Genomic DNA, 8,171 nt, shown 5'->3' with positions numbered 1-8,171 from the left:
TGCCCTGACCCATGTATTTGCCGGCAGATTATATTCTCCCGGCAGATACCATTACCGGCAATTCGACTGCCTGCATAAGCATGTTTAGCCGGCAGATATTATGCCGGCAAGTTGATTTCACTAGCAAAATGTTCTAGGCATCCATATTATGTAATATCGATCCATTATATATGTCTAAGCAATCAGTTAACATCACACAATTTATACCTTCCACTCAATCAAAGTAACATATAGGCTTCATTGAAAACCTTAAAACTTCATTCGTCCATATATAAGGAGGTTGTGCCACAAAAGGAGTACATATATGTTTGCCACACAACCAAAATAAAATAGTGCCACAAAAGGAGATGTAGATATGTTTCTAGATGTGTGCCACACAACCAAAATGAGCTTAATAACCAACAAAATGAGCATATCAAGTCTCTAGGTTCAACAAACAAGACAAATGACATTATCACTCCAACAACTTAATTGTAGGTCTTCCAAATCTTCAGCAACTTGAAGGTCCTCCAAACCTTAGTGAACTTGTGTACCTTTGGGAAATCTGCATTAGATCAGAAGATGTTATTGCATTCAGAACTTTGGGAAATCTGCAATAGATCAGAAGATGTTATTGAATTCAGAACTTTGGGAAATCTGGAATAGATCAGAAAATATTATTGCATTCAGAACTTAAGGAAGATGTTACAATAATCACATACAATGATACAACAGCCACATATGTTCTATGTTCTGCAATATAGAGCAATAGTAACATATCTAGAGTAATTTCTACTATAGTAGAGAAAATGTCCATTTCTTATCATCTTAACAAGTAGCAAGCTAATCTTACTTCTCATCAAAATGTAGTGTGCAAAGTCTGTACAAATATTAACAGGAAGGTGTTACAACAATCACATACAACAGCCGCATGGCCACATACAACAGCGCATATGTTTTGGAACCTAGAGAAAACAGTAACATCTCTAGAGTAATCTCTTCTTTAGTAGAGAGCATGTCCATTTTCTATCATCTTGACAGTAGCAAGCTAATCTTACTTCTCATCAAAATGTAGTGTGCAAAGTCTGTACAAATATTAACAGGAAGGTGTTACAACAATCACATACAACAGCCGCATGGCCACATACAACAGCGCATATGTTTTGAAACCTAGAGAAAACAGTAACATCTCTAGAGTAATCTCTTCTTTAGTAGAGACCATGTCCATTTTCTATCATCTTGACAGTAGCAAGCTTATCTTACTTCTCGTCCAAATATAGTGTGAAAAGTCTGTACAAATATTAACAGTAACCACTAGATGTACCTATCTTGTACAGAGAAAGTGGTATAAGCAGGTTACATGCACAAAGTTACTGTACTAGCCAGCGAAAGTTACTGCACAATCAGCTTGAGGATTGTCACTACAAGATGACAGGAATTTTGACAGGCTTGCAAATATCTTAAGGAAATAATAATATAGAACTTCTCAAGATGACGAGGGTGTTACCACCAGAAAAACTTGAATGCTAGCACGTTATCATCAAATGACACTTCTAATAAGGCAAAGACACTAAAGATGTCCACAATTAGCTTTAATTTAAGAAACTGAATCATATTAACAATTCTAAGCTTTCAAAAGTGCAGAAGCAGAGTGGTAGTTATATATTAAGTTTCAGGCCAATACTAACAATGAATAAGCATGTGGTTCCAAACTCTGATTCATTGCCATAAGTAATTCATAAACATCTTATGGGAAAATACTTTGTTCCTCAAGCAAACTTCTTTCTCAAGATATACATTGGAATCTGCAACATGCAGAGACAGATAATGCCTGCCAGACATTTGATCTCAAAAGAACATCTTCCAAGAAGGAACTTATTACATTACCTTATGGAGTTATTCGTAAATGATATGGATGTAAGGCTGGTGTTATTATCACCAAAGTATTATAATCCACCTCCATCTGAAAAAATAAAACAATGACAAGTAGCTTGAATTATATTCCTTGGTAGAATATATCAGTAAGTACATATTACATGGTTCTGTAGCTATGACAATTTTTAGGTGTTTGTTGTAGCATTCTCTTTTATCAGGTTTAGTATTAGTTGGTCTAGAGTGTAAAAGAAGAAATGTATAGCTTTAATTCAAAACCATTGAGTAATAATATATACTAACAATATTCGGTGTACTACTCGAACCAGGATACAGGTTAACAACAATGTCAATAAATATATATTAACAGTGAGAGGCTTGTGAGAAGTCCCTAGATTTAGTTAGATGTTTAAATTTTAGGGACAAGATTGTTTGTAACAATTTCTAGGTAGAACCACCATAAGCCCTAGAGCTCCAGCCCTTTTTCCCAAAGCTTCTGTCACTCCATGATTCTATCCTTCAGCGAAGAAATGTGAGTGCTAAGCAGCAATGATGGAAGGAAATCTGAATTAGTGCTGATTTCTAACACTACCTGCATGTAACAAGTACTGCTACACTACCCAGGCGCCAAATTCAGAGCAACAAAGGTCAATGGGGGAAAACCAAGAGCATGCAGTTCACTAAAATAGTAAGGAGTTTTAAACCACATTGGGACAAACATAACTGGAATCTTTGACATATGTTTAGAAACAACTTGCAGCAGGATTAATGAAATTTGAAGGACATAGTAAATGCAGTTTAACACTTTTGTAGTGTAAGTAAAAATAAAGAACCTCAGTACAATCTGTGAAGAAACAGAAACTAAACTGACTATTAGTGTGCATCCTTTACTACTCTTGTTTTGTAAATACTCTGATATTAATATCTGAGATTTTAGTGATAACCAAACACCTAACTAAATAAAATTATAGTATCATGAAAAACTGTAGTATTCTCAAAATACTTAGGAAGTATGTATAGAACCTCAGTACAATCTGTAATGTAAGTAATTTTAAAAACAGAATTGCAACTTGATGAATCTCTGAAGATTACATAAGCCATAGTTCTCATGCATCTTCTTTCATAGCTATTAGATGAGAAAAGAAAATTGTGTGCATTCAAGGGGTCATAAACGACTACATGAAACAGCAATGAAACCTTTCTTTCAGGTCAGACCAAAGGCAAGTCAGTATAGCATACAATCTACAAACTACAATTATCTGTATGGCGGGATGTTAAAAATGAACAGAACTGCATACATATATAGATCTTTCCTTTTCATATGCTGCTTAGCTCGCACGGAAAACTACAGACTTTTTTCTCGGCAGTGAGGTTCTCACAGACAGAAATAAGGTGCAGTCCATATATGTGAGAACATCCGATATGTGCAGCAAAGTATACACTTTTACATGTACCTAAGATGGTATCGCTCAAAGCTGAGGAAGATACTCTAATCTCATATGTATAACATTACTTGACACCTAGACGTTGCCCTTGTTTTTCTCAAAAGAAAATTCACATATGCAATTCATATATGTAAGGCAAAACTGGAATAAGAACCAAACATCCACATGAAGGAAGCCCTTGCTTATTTCTAGCTAGCTCTGTACCCCAAAAGAACAAACCTGTATTTATGTATAGCAAAGTTGAATAAGAAAACAACTGCAGGTGCAAGGAAGCACATACAAATATCTTAGTTTACTTCTAGCTAGCTTTCTGCCCAAAAGAAAAAACAAATTCATATCTATATCTGGAGCATACCTCAATTAATTGAATCCATCTTAGGCAAAAGCAGCAGCATGGACACAGCCAAACTGCGAGTGTCTCCTGTCTCCTGCAACAGACAAAGCAAGCATTAGAGGCAAAGCAAATGCAAAAGGATAACCAACAGAAGAGAAAGCAAAAGGAACCCAAACACGGCCAAAACAACACAAGAACTATATTACTGGCTAGAAACTATAAACAAACAGAAGAATTCCCTGCCCAACCTAATTTCTACTTTGACGTTGCTATTACTAAAATGACCATATGTTCCAGGTCAGACAAGATACCACGCATAGCAACTATTAGTAAAACATGCAGCTGAAAATAGCACTTTGTAAGGCTGACGGTTCCAGATATATTCTTCCATTCGAGTGCTCTGCTATTTTCTTCAAACCAGAGGAAGAACATTTGGCATATGAGCTCATGTGGTGTCATTAATCATTGAAAATTTTAAATGGTATTACCCGTAATTTGAACACCAACATCTGTTGACCTGTGATTCTGCAAGGCACACGCATAAGTAAATGTAAGCATAAGTTTCTCACAAGTGTGTCAACTATTGATTATTGCTACGTTAATAGAAAAACTGAAAAGAATCAAGAGAACGGGAAGCACCAGGGGAAATACCTTAGGCTCGAAGTACAAGAGGGGGAGGCCGTAGAAGCACGAACTGGGGGAGCACGGACAAAGGATGATGGGCGAGCACGACGTCGAGGTGGACCAGCGGCGGAGGAGCAAGCACCGGAGTAGGACGACCAGGAGGGCCGGCGGCGCCAAACCCTAGCCCGGCGCATGCCTCATCTCGGCAGTTCGGGAGAGATGCCAAGTAGATGGTGCTGCGAGAGGAGAATGCGTGGATGGATAGACCACATTTGGGCGGCGCTGGGAATGCAGCGAAGGGCGAACGAGATCTGAGGATACTTGACAGGGGCGAAGGGCTCGGCGACGGGGCCGGCCGGCGGGGAATTAGATCCGTGTTAGTTGGTGGTCGGCGGCGCTACGGTGGGGTGCTGGGGGCGACACCGGCAATGGTCGGAGTGGCGGTGGTTGCAGGGCGGCGGCGAGGGCACATCGCGGTTGGGGGCGGCGGCGAGGGCACAATCGACTCGATTTGGGGGCGATTTGGAAGAAGAGTCTGGGAGATTGGGGCCGAGTCTATACTTCCTTTGGTGCCAAAAATCTCGCCTCTCGCGGGCCTACCCTCGCTAGCGCGCGCCTTGGCCCAATATTATTTCGGTCTCCCGCTGAAATACTACAGTCCCCGGCAGCTAATGGGCGTTTGGTTGTCCCGGCAGTTTATGTGCCCTTGTTCGCCAAGTTCTACCGGCAGTTTTCCTGCCCTAAAGTACTTCTACCGGCAGTAACAAGCTTTCCGGCAGATCTTTCGCCCTTATTCACATACTTCTCTCGGCAGTTAATTGCCCCCAATTAAGTGTTGTGGTGTAGTGCATCTTCTTGATGACATGCTATCTAGAGCTTTACTGATGCGGAGCATCCCAAGGTCATCCCCATGGACCTATCATCGTCTCACCAAGCTCCTAGTGGACCCATGACATGGGCACGTGCAAGAGCTCTCGATATTGAGGTGACATCACTCCTCTCGTAACTCCCTTTAGAATCACATGAGACATGGCTACTACCTCAAACGGAGATGCTTTGCATACTCAGGTACCAAGGAGTTAGTCGTGGAGAAGCTAAGGAGCAAGGAGGATCAGAAGAGGAGGACATGCGCAAAGACGGAGAAGGATTCAGCCAAGTCCAAGGCTGGCCGGACAATCCAGACGAGGTCCCGGACGACCCGGACTGTTGGTGCAACAAACCCTGGGTCTGTTGTCCAGACTGTGCACAGGCACTAGAACAAGACTGGACCACCAGCCCAGATCAGAGTGCAAGAACCCCAGAGATTTGAAGGACCAACATGCAGATTAGAGGGACCAAGATCAAACCAGAGAAGTAGAATATCATCAAGAGAAAATCCTCCCTTGCCGGGCAGGCGAGCCCGAGAAGGGGCGAGGCCACCCCCAGAAACAGACAAACAAAACGCCCTGGCAGGGCCTGCCAGGACTCACGGAAGCAAAACCACCTCACCAGCCACTCTACCACGACCCACGTCGTCGATCAGTGCGGTGTCGAGCCGCAAAGTGATTAAGTGGCAGCCATTCGCCACATGGCAGCCATTTTCTATAGGAGAAACCCTCAGACGACACTCGTCCTGCGACGTGTCAAGCAAGCAGGCGCGGAGCTGGCAAGATAGCCCGGCGAGCCTTGCCGGGCAACCAACGATGTGACATTGAGCGGTGCTTTTAATGCGCCCTGTCAGCCCACAGAGTTAGGTATGATAGCACTGTTTGCTATCTTATCAGTGCGTAATGACTACTTTGCCACTGTTTGTAACCCCTTGATCTATAAAAGGAGGCCCATTGCAATCGTAGAAAGGATTAGAAGATTGGATAACTCACACCCCCGTACGCGCGTAGCCACCGCTACCTCGAGGCAACCCTGCCGGGCAAGTGTACTACACTCCGCCACCACCTTTTCACCATCAATCCACCAAAGCAGGAATAGGGTTTTATGCCTCACGGCGGCCCGAACCTGGGTAAAATTGCCTGCATGATGTCTGTCGTGCTGCCCCACACTCGTCTGCTCTTTGTGCAATGTGTTGTCCCCCTGCCGAACCAGCAAGGGGCCTCCTAGTCCCATAGGTGGCCGTGATTTCCCGCGACATCTTTGGTGGGCTAGGTAGGGGGCTCGCTTGTGCGAACCTGAAGGCGTGTGCTACGCGTCAACGTCATCACCATCTTCATCTTCAACGACACCGTCGACCATGGCGCCCAAGAAGAAACCCGGTCCTTCGGCTCACCCATCCACCTCGAAGGCTCCGCCGCCCGTGGCCTCCAGCGCTGTGGGGGGTGCGGAGGTACACGAGGATGCGGGCGCTGCTGCGGGAGTGGTTAGAGCAGGCGGTGCCGTCAACACTTCCGCCGCAGCCGACGCGGGAGTAGGAGGCGCTGGAGGAGAGCAGCATCAAAAACACCCTGACTGCCATGCTCCCCAAGGTACGGGTGAAGGGGTTACACCAACTGCGCCCCTTTACCCAACCGATGGGCACAGCCGCAGCAACGGTGCCAGGATCAGGGCGAATCGCCGCCCTCCGACCGCTCCCACCATGGGTGTAGGTGTCAAAACCGGCGGATCTCGGGTAGGGGGTCCCGAACTATGCGTCTAAGGTTGATGGTAATAGGAGACAAGGGACATGAAGTTTTACCCAGGTTCGGGTCCTCTTGATGGAAGTAATACCCTACATCCTGCTTGATCGATATTGATGAGTATGAGGGTTACAAGAGTTGATCTACCACGAGATCGTAATAGCTAAAACCTAGAAGTCTAGCCTGTCAGATTATGATTGCCTCTACGGACTAAACCCTCCGGTTTATATAGATACTGGAGGGGACTAGGGTTGTGCAAAGTCAGTTACAGAGAAAGGAATCTTCATATCCGAACGCTAGGCTTGCCATCCACGCCAAGGAGAGTCCCATCCGGACACAGGAGGGAGTCGTTCGTCTTGTATCTTCATGGCCCATCAGTCCGGCCCATGTCCAACAGGTCGGACGCCCGAGGACCTAATCCAGGACTCCCTCAGTAGCCCCTGAACCAGGCTTCAATGACGAGGTGTCTGGCGCGCAGATTGTCTTCGGCATTGCAAGGCGGGTTCCTCCTCCGAATACTCCAAAACAGAGAACGTATCCGGCTCTATAAAACAAACACCACATATATCTGCAGAGAGTATAATATTTTATGAGTCTAATCCACTGACAACTTTTGTAGCGTGACATCATGTCATAGCCCGGTCATTATTTTGAACCGTTTTTTAGCCTCCCGCTCCACGTTTTAAGACGCGGTTTTATTGACACGTCTTGTCAAAGAAAAGATCATGTCCCCTTATTACAAGATTCTCATCAATACGGGCATGGATAACCCAGCCGTTCTGTTGGCATGATCCCTTGGGAATAGGCAGGTTTTAAATCCTATGAGGAGGCGTTTGATATTCATCGCCATTATAAAGGGGCACAAACCCGTCTTTCTCCTCTGCGCCTATCTCTTCCTCAACCCTTCCCACCTCGAGTTCCAACACCAAGGTTTCAACTCAATTACCCCGAGCCTCCCAGCCATGTCCGGACCCAGCCTTCAAGGCCGGTGGGTGGCCTCCTCTGTCACAGAGGAGGACGTCGTGAAGCTCCGGGCGGTGAGATATCTGACCGCGGAAATCCTCCATAGGCTCCCTGCCAAAGGACAGGTTATTCCTACTCCTAGATCTGGCATGAGGGTCATATTCATCCCCCACTTCCTCCGGGGGCTAGGGTTAGCTCTCCATCCCTTCGTTCGCGGTCTCATGTTCTATTATGGGCTAGATTTTCATGATCTAGCTCCGGACTCCTTCCTTCACATCTCGGCGTTTATTGTCATGTGCGAGGCCTTTCTCCGTATTACCCCTCACTTCGATTTATGGCTCAAGACCT

General features: G+C 44.9%; 1 long non-coding RNA gene across 2 annotated transcripts; it reads right to left on the bottom strand.

The window, feature by feature from the left end:
• Positions 1 to 236: 236 nt before the first annotated feature.
• Positions 237 to 4,904, bottom strand: LOC123102919 (uncharacterized). 2 transcript variants are annotated; one of them, XR_006449475.1, is made up of 5 exons: positions 4,282 to 4,902; positions 4,119 to 4,155; positions 3,652 to 3,724; positions 1,867 to 1,942; positions 237 to 544 (listed from the first exon to the last, which is right to left on the bottom strand). It is a non-coding gene; the product is annotated as an uncharacterized lncRNA (long non-coding RNA). The 2 variants fall into 2 exon arrangements; XR_006449476.1 differs by having other exon boundaries at positions 3,652 to 4,155; positions 4,282 to 4,904.
• Positions 4,905 to 8,171: the final 3,267 nt, after the last annotated feature.

Source organism: Triticum aestivum, chromosome 5A (genome assembly GCF_018294505.1).
Source record: "Triticum aestivum cultivar Chinese Spring chromosome 5A, IWGSC CS RefSeq v2.1, whole genome shotgun sequence".
In the NCBI taxonomy this organism is placed as follows: domain Eukaryota; kingdom Viridiplantae; phylum Streptophyta; class Magnoliopsida; order Poales; family Poaceae; genus Triticum; species Triticum aestivum.
The sequence above is the reverse complement of the archived record's forward strand: the minus strand, read 5'-3'. Positions and strand labels throughout refer to the sequence as shown.